This window comes from Hippopotamus amphibius, chromosome 1 (assembly GCF_030028045.1).
Source record: "Hippopotamus amphibius kiboko isolate mHipAmp2 chromosome 1, mHipAmp2.hap2, whole genome shotgun sequence".
NCBI lineage: Eukaryota > Metazoa > Chordata > Mammalia > Artiodactyla > Hippopotamidae > Hippopotamus > Hippopotamus amphibius.
In genome coordinates this window covers 171,811,515-171,826,759 of record NC_080186.1, presented here as the reverse complement: position 1 = coordinate 171,826,759, position 15,245 = coordinate 171,811,515, and positions in this window count along the sequence as shown.

Genomic DNA, 15,245 nt, shown 5'->3' with positions numbered 1-15,245 from the left:
CTATCCAAACCAACCCACCCAGTTGCCAGCATCCAAAATAGCAAACTTTCCTTTCCACTAACCTTGCCTCTGTATTGGCTTTTAAGTGGTGAGCAGCGGCCCCCACTTTCAGCTACAGTGGTAGATGACTGATAATGAGCCTGTGGACCCATCCTTAGAGTTTCTATTAGATGTTCTACAGAACTAGCTTAAGCTACTTCATGCCAGTTTGAGTTGGGTTTCTATCGCTTGCAACCAAAAGTGTCCCCCAAAATATAATATGCATTTAACATTTTTGTAACATCAGAACCATTTTTTGAAGTCATGGAATAGCTTACTCCCCTCTCCTGTCTTCCAATCATGGCTTAAAATCTTTTTGTGTGTGAAACAGAACAGCCTTATTGACCACTGGATAAAGTTTTAGTGGTCTGGATAGATCAGATGAGCCATAATAACATTCCTTTAAACCAAAGCCTAATCCAGAGCAAGGCCCTAACTCTCTTCCATTCCATAAAGGCTGAGGAAGGTGAGGAAGCTGCGGAAGAAAAGTTTGAATCTAGCAGAGGTTGGTTCATGAGGTTTAAATTTAGAAGATTATCTCCATAACATCAAAGTGCAAGCTGAAGTAGCAAGTGCTGATGTAGAAGCTGCAGCAGGTTAACCAGAAGCTCTACCTAAGATAATTACACTTGGCTACACTACACCACAGATTTTCATTATAGATGAAATAGCCTTATATGGGAAGAAGATGCCATCTAGGACTTTTATAGCTTGAGAGGGGAAGTCAATGTCTGGCTTCAAGGCTTCAAAGAACAGGCTGACTGCTGTCAGGGGCTAATGCACTTGTGATTTTAAGTGGAAGCTGGTGCTCATTGACTACTCCGAAAATCTTAGGGCTCTTAAGAATTATGCTAAATCTACTGTGCTTGTGCTCTATAAATGGAGCAACAAAGCCTAGATGACAGCACGTCTGTTTACAATAGTTTACTGAATATTTTAAGCCCACTTTTGAGAACTACTGCTCAGAAAAAAAGATTCCTTTCAAAATATTGTTACCTAACTAAACTTGGGTCCACTCACCTGCATGCAGCAAAGCCAATCTACTGACACCAGGTTGGGGTGAAGGAAAGTGCAGCATATATTGTAAAGCACTGTATAATGAGTCCGGGACAGCTAATGCTCAAAAGGCCTGAACTCCCCATGGATTTCAACAAAGCATTTTTAAAGGCAAGTTGAGGGAGGAGAGTCTCAGGTAAGTGATCAGATTTTGTACAATTCTCTGGTTGGTTGATCGTGAGGTAATAGGACCTCGTCACAGGCATTAACATTATCAATCCTTAGGCTCCAGTAGGCCTGAGGCTCTGGGGGTCATCAAGTAGTTAACACCTTCCTTTTGGTGGCGGCTTCAGAATCTGTAAAACAACTCAGGAACCATGCATTAGATACTATTACCTAGGTACTTCAGAGAGCAATTAGAGATATTGGGGATAGGTCTGTCCCAGGAAGCCCCCATAGGATCCTACTTGGTTACATATTACTGCTTGTAGACCGTGCACCTGGTCACCCAAGAGCTCTGATAAATACGTACAATGAGATACATGTTGTTTCCATGCCTGTTAACACAACATCCATTCTGCAGTCCATGCATCGAGTCATTTCAACTTTTAAGACATATCTTCAAGAAACATATTTCACAAAAAGTATTGAGGAGCTAGCAAGAAAAAACCTCCTTCTGGAGCCCAGTTTGGAAGCCAAAAGGCAAACTGTTTTAGATAAGTATGAATTACTTACACAAATGAAATCAGCTTTTGAAAAGAAGATGCAAAGGCAGCATGAACTTAGCGAGAGCTGTAGTGCAAGTGCCCTACAGGCAAGATTGAAAGTAGCCGCACATGAAGCTGAGGAAGAATCTGATAATATTGCAGAAGATTTCTTGGAGGGAAAAACTGATATAGATGATTTTCTCAGTAGCCTCATGGAAAAGAGAACAATTTGCCACTGTAGAAGAGCCAAGGAAGAGAAACTTCAACAAGCGATAGCAACACACAGCCAATTTCATGCTCCACTATAGATTTTCCTGAAAACATGAACTGCCAAGAGAGGAATGGAACACAAAACTAAGCACATTTATAGTTATGATTTGCAAATTGGCATTTCATCACGGTGGCTGAATTCATAGATACACTGTATAGATTGTATACAGAACTGAGACTGATTTTGTACAGATTAGAATGATTGCTATGATCTTTGCTTTGAGAAATTTTTCTGCGCTATTTGCACTAAAAATGTTTATTTATTGTTGATAAATCCTATCATATTTAAGTTCCACTGCTATTCCTCTCTTACTATTGATTAAATACCTATGCATGTAATTTTAGCTAGTTCCACTATTCTATAAAATGACTTCATTTAAATTTTTAATTTTAATTAAAAAAAAAAAAGAAACGTATTTCATAAGGCTATAGCTGCCATAGATAATGATTCCTCTGATGGATCTGGGTAAATTAAAAAAAAAATCTTCTGGAAAGGATTCACCTTTCTAGATGTCATTTAGAATATTCACAATTCATGGGAGAGGTCAAAATATCAATGTTAACAGGAGTTTGGAGGAAGTTGATTCCAGCCCTTATGGATGACATTGAGGGGTTAAAGACTTCAGTGGAGGAAGTCACTGCAGGTATGGGAGAAACAGCAAGAGAATTAGAATTAGAAGTGGAACCTGAAGATGAGACTGAATTGTTGCAATCTCATGATAAAAAACTTGCATGTGTGAGGAATTGCTTCTTACGGATAAGCAAAGAAAATGGTTTCTTGAGATGGAATCTACTCCTGGTGAAGATACTATGAACATTGTTGACTACATAGAATTTAGAATATTATATAAACTTAGTAGATAAAACACAGAATTTAGAATATTACATAAACTTAGTAGATAAAACAGAATTTAGAATATTACATAAACTTAGTAAATAAGACAGTGGCAGGGTTTGAGGAATTGACTCCAATTTTGAAAGACGTTTTACTGTGGATAAAATCCTATCAAAGAGCACTGCATGCTACAGAGAACTCATTTGTAAAAGGAAGAGTCCATCAGTGTGGCAAACTACATTGTTATTTTTAAGAAATTGCCACAGCACCCCAACCTTCAGCAATCACCATCCTGATCAGTCAGCAGCCGTCAACATTGAGATAAGACCCTCCACCAGCAAAACAGATTACAACTCAGTGAAGGTTCACATGATGGTTAGCATTTTTTTAGCAATAAAACATCTTTTAATTAAAGTATGTACAGTTTTTAGACATAATGCTAGTGCATGCTTAAGAGGTTACAGTATAGTGTAATATAACTTTTATATGTTCTGGGAAATAAAAAAAAAATTGTGACTTGATTTATTGTGCTATTCACTTTATTGGTTATCTGGAACCAAAATTTAGCTGTCTTTATAAGTTTAGAAAACAAATGGCAACATGTAAAATAGGCTTCTAAGCAATTTGAAAGTTATGTACAACCCCAAAATCACAAAAAGATTAAAACTTAGTCCAAAAAAGTTATAAAAATTAACTACAAAATAGGAAAATATTTGTAACACATAATAGACAAAAAACTAATTTATAATGAGTTTTACAAATCACTAATGAAATCAGTGATGACCTCGCGGGGCCCTCCTAGACACAAAAGCCTTTCCTTTTCCCTGTTTCTTATTTGTAGGAAAAAGGCTTCAGCCTCCTAGACCTTCCAAGGGTACCAAAGGGCAGACTCAAATAGTCGCTAATCAGAAAAGTGAGGGAATGCAGAAACAAAGGAGGAGCACTCAAGAAACAATAATGTAGCAGTAAAACAGAGTTCCAGTTCCTCCTCAAGGAATATACATAACAATATAGCTTTGAGCTCTTCAGTAGGAACTAAGGCCCCCACCCAGGTAGAGGATGGCAACTTCAGGCTGAGCACTGGAGTCCTAGAACATTGTCCTGTGACCTCACCACCAACCGATCAGAAGAAAATCATACATCCTGTAGCCCTCACCGTAAATTTTGCCTATAGAAACTTCTCCCAGAAAAATATCTGGGAGTTCCGGGTTTTGAGCACAAGCCACATGTTCTCCTTACTTGGCCCTGTAATAAACCTTTCTTTTCTCCAAACTCCAACGTTTCCATTTGTTTGGCCTCACTGCGCATTGGGCACATGAACTTGTATTCAGCAACACTAAGAGAAAAAAATGGAACTATCCAACACAAAAACAGGCAAAGGATATTAATAGGCAGTTGAAAGAAAAAGAAAAACAGACAGAATCATCCTTAACTTCACTCATAATTAAGTAAATGCACACCAAAACAAATTATACTTTTCAATGATCAGACGAGCAAGCATAAAATATTCTGCTAATGTACAATGTTAGCAAATAGCAGGTGATGGAAATGTAAATTGATACAACTTTTTGGAGGGCAATTTTGCAATATCCATCAGAATTTAAAATGCTTGTGCACTATGAACTGTAAGTCTACACCTAGGATTTCATCCAGCGAACAAACTCTCAAAAATTACAAGGCATATGTTTCAATGTATTTACTGATCCGTCACTGTTAATAACAAACCTGGCCATGACCTAAATATCCATCAATTAGTGTGCCTGGTTAAATAAATTATTATATACCCACTCAATTACTTAGTATTGCAAATTAAAAATTATACATGCTGTTAAAAGAATGTAATCATACATGCTGTGAAATATAAAGTGAATATAAACAAAAAATACTGCAACAGGGGAGAACTGGACTCCATGTTGGATCTCTTTTACTTTAACCTTTGCTCTCTGCGGCTTTTTGTATGTTGTCTATAGCTATCGGCATACATAATCGCCTCCCTTGGGGAACCCTGCCCCTCTGCCTAAACATTAAACTAAAGTGCCTTTGATCAGGGAAATATTATGACCCTGCCCACCTGTGAGTGGCTGCAAGAAAGAAGAAATTAACACATCCCCTCCCCAAGGCTGGCCAAACCAGCAGATGTTTTGCAAAACTTATGGCCTTTTGACTTTATTTCCTCATCTCCTCCCCCTCTCTGTTCTACAAAAAAAACTAGCATCTGGATCCCAATAAGATGGTACTCTAGGACATTAGTCTGCCATCTTCTTGGGTGCCCGGCTTTCCAAATAAAGTCGCTATTCCTTGCCTCAACACCTTGTCTCCCAATTTATTGGCCTGTTGTATGGCGAGCAGAGTGAGCTTGGACTCGGCCACAATACCATATACATTATCATCTCTTTAAGTACATGGAGAAATATATATAAGCATTTTTCCAGGAAACATACAAAAGAAACTATTAATGAGCCAGTCAGTTAAGGCAGAACTTTAGGAAGAGGAATTAGTAGAGACTTTATTTTGCATTTTATGACTTTTGCTTGATTTAAAATTTTATTTTACCATGTATATTTATCTATATTATATATTTATGCTATATTACACAGTATATTTGATATATATTTATACATTGTATTATTATATAATTATATTGTATGACTATATCATTCATAAATTATATATTATACTATATTTTATATAACTTATAATATAATATTTTATATAATATATATTAATATATATCATCCATACTGAGATACCTTTTTAAATCATGACTGGGAAAGAATGGGTTTCCATACTTTCTAGAAGGTATCTTAAAATCTATTTTATAGAAACTAACATAACATTCTAAAGTAACTATACTCCAATAAAAATTAATTAAAAAAAAAAACCAGCACCCAAAATATCTTTAACATAAGATGCTGCTTTCCTGATTATTTTAACTATTATTTCCTCCTGGATGCTTATGGTTTATTCATTCTACAATCATCTATCTTTCTTAGCAGATAGAGAAAAGAGATGAAAATGTGTGGTGAATAAAATGTACTCATTTCTATAAAATAAAATAATAAAAAATAAAATACAATACCATAGTATAACCAGTTTGTTTTCCTCTCTCAAAAAACTTTTAGCAAATATTTAAAGATATGGTAAAGAATCTTAAAAATAATACCATTCTAGGTACAACCACTTGGAAAACAGTTTGCCATCAACGGTTTGTCACCATCTATTGCGGGTGAAGAACATATCCTATGAACCAGCAATACCCTCCTAAATATAGACCCTATAGAAACCTACACACAAATTCACTATAACACGTGTACTAAAATGTTCGCAACAAAAATGTCCCCAATAGCAGAAACAAAAACTAACCTGGAAATCATCAAAATATTCATTAACAGTGGAATGGCTGCATCAATTGTGATGTAGCCATACAAGGCAAAGCTATTATGTTGTGAAAATAAATGCACTACAACACATCAGCATGGATCAACTGTACAAACATATGCTGAAAAGAAACAAGACACAAAAGAAACATGCAGTATGAATCCATTTATATTATATCTAGGGGTGTATACACGGATAGGAAAACCAAGGAAATGACTATCACAACCTATCAGGGAGTGGGACAAAAGGGTTGTAAGGTGGAAAAGGCACACTTGGAGGCTTCTGGAGACCTGGCAATGTTATGTTTGGTGACCTGGATTGTGATTTATACAGATATTTGCTTTGTAATTTTCATCAAAATGTACATATATGTTTAAACACTTCCCTGTATCTATGTTATATATCATAATAAAAACTACAAAAGTAAAACAAAGCACCTAATGCCACTCTGCATCAAAACCATAGTTTACAAATCAAGATTCTGTCTATGATACCAAAGGATATCTTCTGTTAATTTCCAAGGAGTCATCTTTTGGGTTTGCAGGTTTGGGCATTTATAACCCAAAATAAAATACAGAGAAACTGAACACAAAACTGTGTCCAAACCATCACAATAAATATCAGTCCCAGTACTGAGTACAGATGAGAAGATGGAGCTTCAGATTATTCTTCATTATTAGATCTTTAATAGTTATTCCTAAATCAGACATAGGCCATTCCTTTTTAAGAACATATTTCTTGATGAATTTACTTTGTAAATTGCAAATCCTCCTAAATAATCATACTAATATAATTCCTATCATCATTGCTCATATTTACCTACCCTGCAAAAGAGGAATCTGAGAGCTGAACAAAAGAAGTATATGAGGCATGTCAAGAGGCTTAAAATCATCTACATAGAAGAAAATCTCTTCTCAACTTAAGCTCTACATCCAAATACATGTTGGTGGTGATGGTGAAGGAAGAGAAAGAAAAGCTCTGAATTGCTATGGTGTATACATACACACACACACACACACACCATTTTGTATGGAGAAGCCCCCATAAAATGTTAGCTATGTGTAATTTTCATTTAATATCTGTAGGTACATTTTCAGTTCCATGTTCAACATTACTACCATTTTAACTGGATGTTTTATAACCCTTCAAAATATAGGCTTCTACCCACTGGCAGGACTCATCATTATAGGGAATTCCAGCTCCATGGGTTCTGGCTGGCCACATGACTGCCCAGTAAAAGGTCACATTTACTAACCTGCTATGCATAGGCAAGTGCCTAAATTTTGGCCAATAAGATGCAAGCATGTGAGTATGTGTGTGTGTTAGTATGTGTGTGTGTGCATGTGCTGTTAAGGGAGTTGTTTGTTTTCCACTCTCTAGTTCCCCTTTCTCACTGACTAGAAAAAAGCAAGAAAAGAAGCAACAGTCTCTGACCCAGAGATGAGAGCCTGTTGAGAATGGCAGAACTACCTGGCCAACTTGAGACACATTTTTGGATTGATGTCTGAGTAAAAGATAAAAATGTTTATCTAATTTCTGCACTGAAACTTACGAATACTGTTAAAGTAGATTTTAATAATAAAAGCCAAAATACTCAAATTATTTGTGGAAAATTTTTAAATCATTGCCTTATACCAAAGCAAAAGTAAATGTTATAAGAATTAGGAGATGAAACATAAAACCTTAAACTGAACATACATACATATTAATTTTCTGTACATAGTATTGTAATGGCAAGATTATCTCTAAGCATTATATAAAAGGTAAAAATCACAGAGGAAAAGACTGAAATACTTGACTGCAATCCATTTTAAAAATAACTGCATGTCAACACTAGGATGAACAAAACTACAACGCAACTGATAAACTGAACAGAACCTATTTAGTTTAAGGTGTGTTTCTGTAATACCTGAAAAACTCCTAAAATTGTAAGTAAAAGACATTGGAAAATGGCAAGGAACATTATATTAATTATTGATTCTTGTTGCAAGCTATGGGAACCAACTCTGCTTAACTTAAGAGTGAATTACTGGGAGAATATAGGAAAGCTAAAAGGAAAGACAACTGGATGCAGAAAGGACAAGAGAAGTAGTTCCAGAGGAACTACTATAGTCTTTTCTGAGTGCTATCACTGGAGTAAAAGGACAGTTCCATGGAAACAGTTTGAGGTGGAAGATGAAGGTTTGCTGGTGACTGCTTTCAGGAGATATGCCTGTAAGGAAATGAGGAGGCGAGATTGGGCAGAGGGAGAAGCCAACTTAAGCTGCGCATGCAGCTGAGGCTTCAACCAACTCCACAGGGTGCTCATTAAAGTAGTCCCAAGCGGAGGCAAAGGCTTTCGTTTTGTCCCTTTCTCCAATCCAGCCTTGGGCTGCCCATAGGCAAGACAGTTCTCTAGTTAGGGAGGCAGTGAAGTACCAGCAGATAATAGACCCAGCAACTGGACTTATTTTCTGACTTTGCATCATACCACTCAAAATTCAAAACTCTTTGGAGAACCAGACTGGCACGTTTGGTCATGTGCTCACAATCTGGCTGGGGCAGTCAAGGTCCTCTAGTATTCTGTCCTTCCAAAACTGCACAGAGAGGCCATACTCACACCCCGCCAAAAAACCATTTGTATGTTATTACCAAAACAAGGCAGAATGGAAGTCAGACTTCCAGCATACAGCACATGTCTATTATAGACAGCAACAGGCAATTCAGAAATAATGACATACAAATGATTAATAAACTTTAAAAAGTTCACCCTCACTAGGAACTGATGATCTGAAAATTAAACCTTGCTAATGAGACCGACAAAGATTAAGAGGGATCTTTCTCAGAATTTCTAAGGGTGATGGGAGACAGGCACTAAAATATAATGTTAATAGAAGAATAAACTGATAGAACCTTTGTGAAAATCAATTTTGCAATGTATGCCAAAAGTTTTACAAATACATATACCCTGGAATTTCACTTCTAGGAATTTAGCCTAAGGAAATAGTCAATTATAAGGAAAGTTATATGCACAAAGATATTCAATGAAGCATTGCTTGCTATATTTATAAAGGAAGGAAATAAACTAAATATTAAAAAATAGATGATTCAGTAAATTATGGAAAATCCAGATGATGCAATACTATGAAGCCATTAGGAACCATGCAGTTGCAAAATAATTATACACAGAAAGATGTTCATGTTGCAGGTAAGTTTAAAAAATTATAAAACAAAATATATAACAAATATTTTTGTAGTATCAAAAACCAAAACTGTGAATGCTATTTTAGGGTAATGGCATTATAAGTACCATTTCCCTTTGATTTTTCCTATGACTTCTCTGTTAAACATGTGTTACCTTTATAATTAGAAAAATGTTATAAAAATCTAATTGACTTCATAAATGTGGATTTTTAAACTTAAATTCTGGATTTTTTTATCTTTAGAAATTTTCTGAAACAGAGATGGATTTTTAGTTCAAAACTCTTAAAAAACAAAAACCATTTTTTGACTTATCAGAAGAATTGTTACTCAGGTCCATCTCTGAAGTCAGATGTGGTGGCCCAGTTTCAAGCAAAAACAATTACTTGAACTGTAAAAATTGGTCCTTAACTTTATAATCATCAGTTGTTGTTTTTAAGCGGAATATTGAACTTAATTGTTTATATTAAGGGCCACATATAAGGAAGATTAAATTACTTGGAAAGAGCTCAGAGAAAAGTAATAAAACTAATTACATACCTAGAAATTGGGCTCTATAATGATGTGCAAGAGGAAATCATTTAGCAAATAAAACCAAAAGTAACCTTACACTTTATGGGTTACCATAACCTCTAAAGGATAGCACATGAAGCAAAAAAACTGAATTATTAGAAGAATAATTTACTTTAGCCATTAGGAAGAATATACTGTTTTAAATAAGTATTTGAACATTTATTACATATCTAATGCTATGGCTATAAGGACTTGTTACCATGAGAATGTGTTACTGAAGAAAAAAAGTTTGTTTTATAAAATGTCAAAGGTAGAACAAGTACTCTATTCCTACTATATAATATTTTAAGATCCCTTCCATATTTATGACTGAATTTCAGGCATCTTAATTATAAAAACACATCTCAGACTTCCCTGGTGGTGCAGTGGTTAAGAATCTGTTTGTCAATGCAGGGGACTCAGGTTTGATCCCTGGGCTGGGAAGATCCCACATGCGGCGGAGCAACTAAGCCCATGCGCCACAACTATTGAAGCCCACACGCCTAAAGTCCCTGCTCCGCAACAAGAGAAGCCACTGCAATGAGAAGCCCGAGCACTGCAAGGAAGAGTAGCCCCTGCTCGCTGCAACTAGAGAAAGCCCGAGCACAGCAACGAAGACTCAACACAGACAAATAACGAAAATTAAAAAAAAAAAAACAACTCTCAATTACACTTGTGGCTTTTTGAAAGTGAAAAAATGGAGTAATCATTAAGGAACATAATAGAGGATAAAAAATTAGAGATTTTTCATTGAGTGAAGAAAATGTAGCTATGTAAGTTATGGGGTAACACACTCACTTCCTAAGGGGGGTGCAATTTAATTATTAAAGTGTGTGTGTGTTGTTAAGTGTTGGTCTGTGTGTTTTAAACCTTTATTTTTGGGAAAGTATAGTGAAATACAGATAAAACATTCCTATAGCATACTTTAGTATATAACATACATTTAGTACATAACGGTTTTAGTAACAAACCATTAGTTTTACAGGGCACAGTAGGAGGAAAAAAATGAATTTAAGGTGAATAAAAAAGAAATCCTCAGTCTGGGCTGTTATTCTATCTTCCAAATTAAGTGGCAGCAAAATGATGATACTAACAACTGCTTTAAAAACACCCAAATCTATAACAGAAAAAGACAACTTACATGCTCCTCAAAAATCATGTAAAAGCCTCTCAAAATCAAAACAAAAAGCAAAATTTACAAACTAAATAGGACACACTCCCCCCAAAAGATACAATTGGAAAGTTTAGCCTTAGAATCTTTTAAAATTTCAATAAAACATTAAATGTTGCAAATAATTATTTAATGTTTACATACATTAGGGCTTACCATGTATCAGGCACTGTCCTAAGCACCTTAGAAATAGTAATTCACATAATCCTCACAACTCTGAGTTAGCTACCATTATTATCCCTATTTTACAGATAAGGAAACTGAGGCATAGAGTTCCAAGTAACTAGTGAAGCTGAGATTCAAATCCAGGTAGTCTGTGTATGGAGACCATGATTGTAATCACTTAGCTATTTTGTAAAAGTATTTATTAGACATATTAATATTTGATAACAATTTTGAACTTTTTTGCAAATATTCATACCTTGCAGAACTAGAAGTAAATCAGTGCAGATGGAAATAACTTTTCCAATACAAAATTTGAGTGGAGGTGATTTCCTTGATTAGCTTTATGACAAACACATGTGTAGGTGGACGTGGGGCTGAGAAGACAGATTATGTTTATTTTAAATGCATTTGTCATAATTTACCACTTGGATACGCAAAATATAAAAGATTTCAATTCAATAAAATCTTGGGCTATCTTTTTTGAAAGACATAATTTACAAATACTAATTTAAATGTTATTTAGATAAAAAGCACAGTCAGATTTTGATTCATGTGCAGTTCTATGACTGACTAAAATCTTCATATTTTTTAATTTAAGAAGAATGTGATTGGACTTAGATAAGAAAACAAAATTGTAACATTTACAGCATACACAAACTTCTCTAGGGTAACTTTTTTTTTTTTCCATGATAATCACTTTATTTCTCAAGGGAAATACCATTGACCTAATCTGTATGCTGATTGCTAGCTAGTAAAAAAGGGAAATAATAATCAGGTAGAATGTGAGCACAGCAAGGACATCTAACTAAAACTAGCTGTAAAATAAAGATAAATTAAAACGGTGACTTTAAAGACTCTACATGGTTTTGTACCTCTCATGTTTTTCTAATGGCGCAAGATATGAAGATTTGCAGGTCATTTTAGGACATTTTAACATTTGTGAAATGAGAGGCTTGGAACAACAACCTAAGTCCCTTCTAGTCCTAAAATTCTGAGTGCATCCAATACACAGTACCAGGGCCATTGATACACACATGGCCAGACCGACTTCCTGGCAGAAGTGGAAGAAGAGTAAAATACCTGGGTTACCCCTCCGTCGTGGCCCTTACAAGTCTGTTCTCCTCAAAGTTGGCCTCTAAACTGACAACTGGTAACTCTGATCAATGTTCACTAGCAGTGAACTTCAGGAGAGCTCTCCTGACAGTGTTTCTACAAGTTTCACATGCGTACTTTGATTCTATCTCCTGGAGCCCTTGCTCCCTCTCTCATTGCTTTCTTATTATGTTGCCTAAGACATGTCACTAAATTCAATATATATTCACCTCTCATCTTTCTCCACCTCCTGGCGCAATTTAACACAGCTGATCCTGCTTTGAAAATGCCTTCATCTGGTTTTCTTCTCATATCTCAGGCCACTTCTCCTTTAATCTAGTCATCAAATGCTGGAATCACACAAGCCTGGGCCCTAGGCCTTCTTTTGAACTCTATATCTATGCTGTTTTACATGGACGCCACTAGCCATTGGGGCTATCTAATAAACTTAATAAGACAAAAAATTCAGTTCTTCAGTTGCCCCAGGCATTTCAAGGGCTCAAAAACCACAAGCGGCTTGTGGCTACTGTATTGGGCCACGCTGATATAGAATATTTGCGACATTCTATTGCAGTGTTGCTCTATCCCATCTCCCTGAGTGATCACATTCACACCCATGGTGTCAGTCATTATCACCATCATCATTTGCAGAAAAACCTAACCTCACATCTGAACTCTCATACAAACTTCTTTTTTGAGCATAAGACCCAAGCATAAGACCCAAATACGTTCTTAATTTTCCACTTGGATGTCTCAAAGCCCAAAATGCCCCAGACCAGATGTCTCATGTGCATCTCCAAACCTAGCATTAGAATGTTCTTGCTCACTACTGTCACTGCCATCTAATTCCAGGCGAACAAGTTTGAAAACTCAAGTTATTATTTCCCCTCATTCCTTCAATCCAATTCCAGGTCCTCTGAGTTACCTCTTAAGTACCATATATCTCAAATTTTTCCCCTTCCTCATTTCCCTGCATCCACCATAATCCAAACTCCTGTTGTTTGATTGGTGGAGAAATCTCCCTGGATTTAAATCTCGGTTTTGGCTGAGTGACCTCAGACAAGTTTTCTTAAACTCTTTTCCTTAACTAAGTTTTTTGTCTGTAAAAATAGGGATAATACTATGATATTCTTCACAGTGTTGTTCTAAGAATTAAATAATATTATGAATGTACAGCTTAGCAGAGTATACAGGATATAAATTCCCTATGAATGTTAGCTACTATTGTTACTATCATCTCATGCCTAGATTACTAAAATTGTATCCTGTATTTCCATACTTAGTCTTGTTCCTCTCCAATCTTCTGCCCACAATATAACTAGAGAGATTTTTAGGAAATGCAGATCTGATCATTTGCCAACCCCCCCCCCCCCAATCTCCCTGGAAACCCACTGTATAGGTTTTATAGGGCTTTTAGAACAGACTTTTATCACTCTTGTCTCTTAATCCCTGTGCTTTCATCAAACTGGCCATGTTCATTCCAAGAAGGCTTTTGCTCATAATATTTCCCTTTCCTGAAACCCCCAAGAAAGTTATAGTTTAATCCTAATCATCCTTCAGACCTCAATGAAAAGTCACTTCCTCCCTAAATTTGGTCCCTTTCTTTTGCATTCTCACTGTACCATATTCCTCTCTGTCCTAGAACTTCTTGGTTTGCAATCACACATTTATATGAGTTACTATTATTTATAATTACTATACATTTCTTTGTTTCCTCCAACAGATATCAGATTGAGCTCCTGATATTCCTCCAACCCAAGCCTGCTCCATTTACCATCTTCTCCATCTCAGAAAATAGCAACACCATTCTTCCAATTGCTCAGGCCAAAACTCTTGGATTCGATACTCCACATCCATCAGTAAATTTTATTGCCTCCACAGAGTTTGACCACTTTCCTCCCATTTCCAATGCTACACACAGTGGTCAAAGCCACACCATCACTTCCTGGATTGCAGCAATACCTCTTAACACATCCCCTTGCTTCTTTCTTTGTCACCACCACTTAAGGCAGCTAGACTGATCCTTTAAATATCATCAAATCATCTCATTCCTCTACTCAGACCCTCCAATAGCTTGCCATTGCTAGGGACTGTATTGTATCTCCCCCAAATCCTTATGTTGAAGCACTAACCACGTGACTGTATTGAAGCTACTGCCTTTAAGGAGGAGATGTTAAATGAGGTCATAAGGGTGGAGCCCTGATCAGACAGAAATGGTGCCCTCTAGAAGAGACACCAGAGTGCTCTTTCGACCACGTGAGGACATAGGGAGAAAGCAGCCCAAGCTAATATACCATCTCACCCAGAGTAAAAGCCAAAGAGGTGCTATATATTCTGGTCTGTCATGTCTCCAACCCCTAAACTCTCTGACCTAATTGCCTTTGATTCGCCCCATCCCTTAAGCAGCTTCAGCTACACTGGTCTACAGGAAATTCCATCAACATTTTGGGTATGCTCTCACCTCCGGGCCTTTGCTCGGAACACTGTTTTCCCAAATATTTGCATCACTCATTTCCACACTCAAACGTCACCTTCTCACTGGGGCCATCCTATGAAAAATTTTACCAACTCCATCTTACACACATATCCCATTCCCCTTTCCATAGCAATCACTACTAGCATGCTACATATTTTACCTATTTATCTTGTTTATTGTCTCTCTCACTAGACTATGAGCTCCATGAGAAGGGATTTCTGCTTTGCTCACTGCTATATCCTCATAACACAGAGCACCTCATAGTAGGTGCTTACTATTTGTTTAAATCAACGAATGTTGAATTTCCACAGCCACCAAATTAGCTCTGGAGCTAAAAGGTACCACATACATCAGCTACTAAGGTAGCAATCCCGTGGTAGAAAC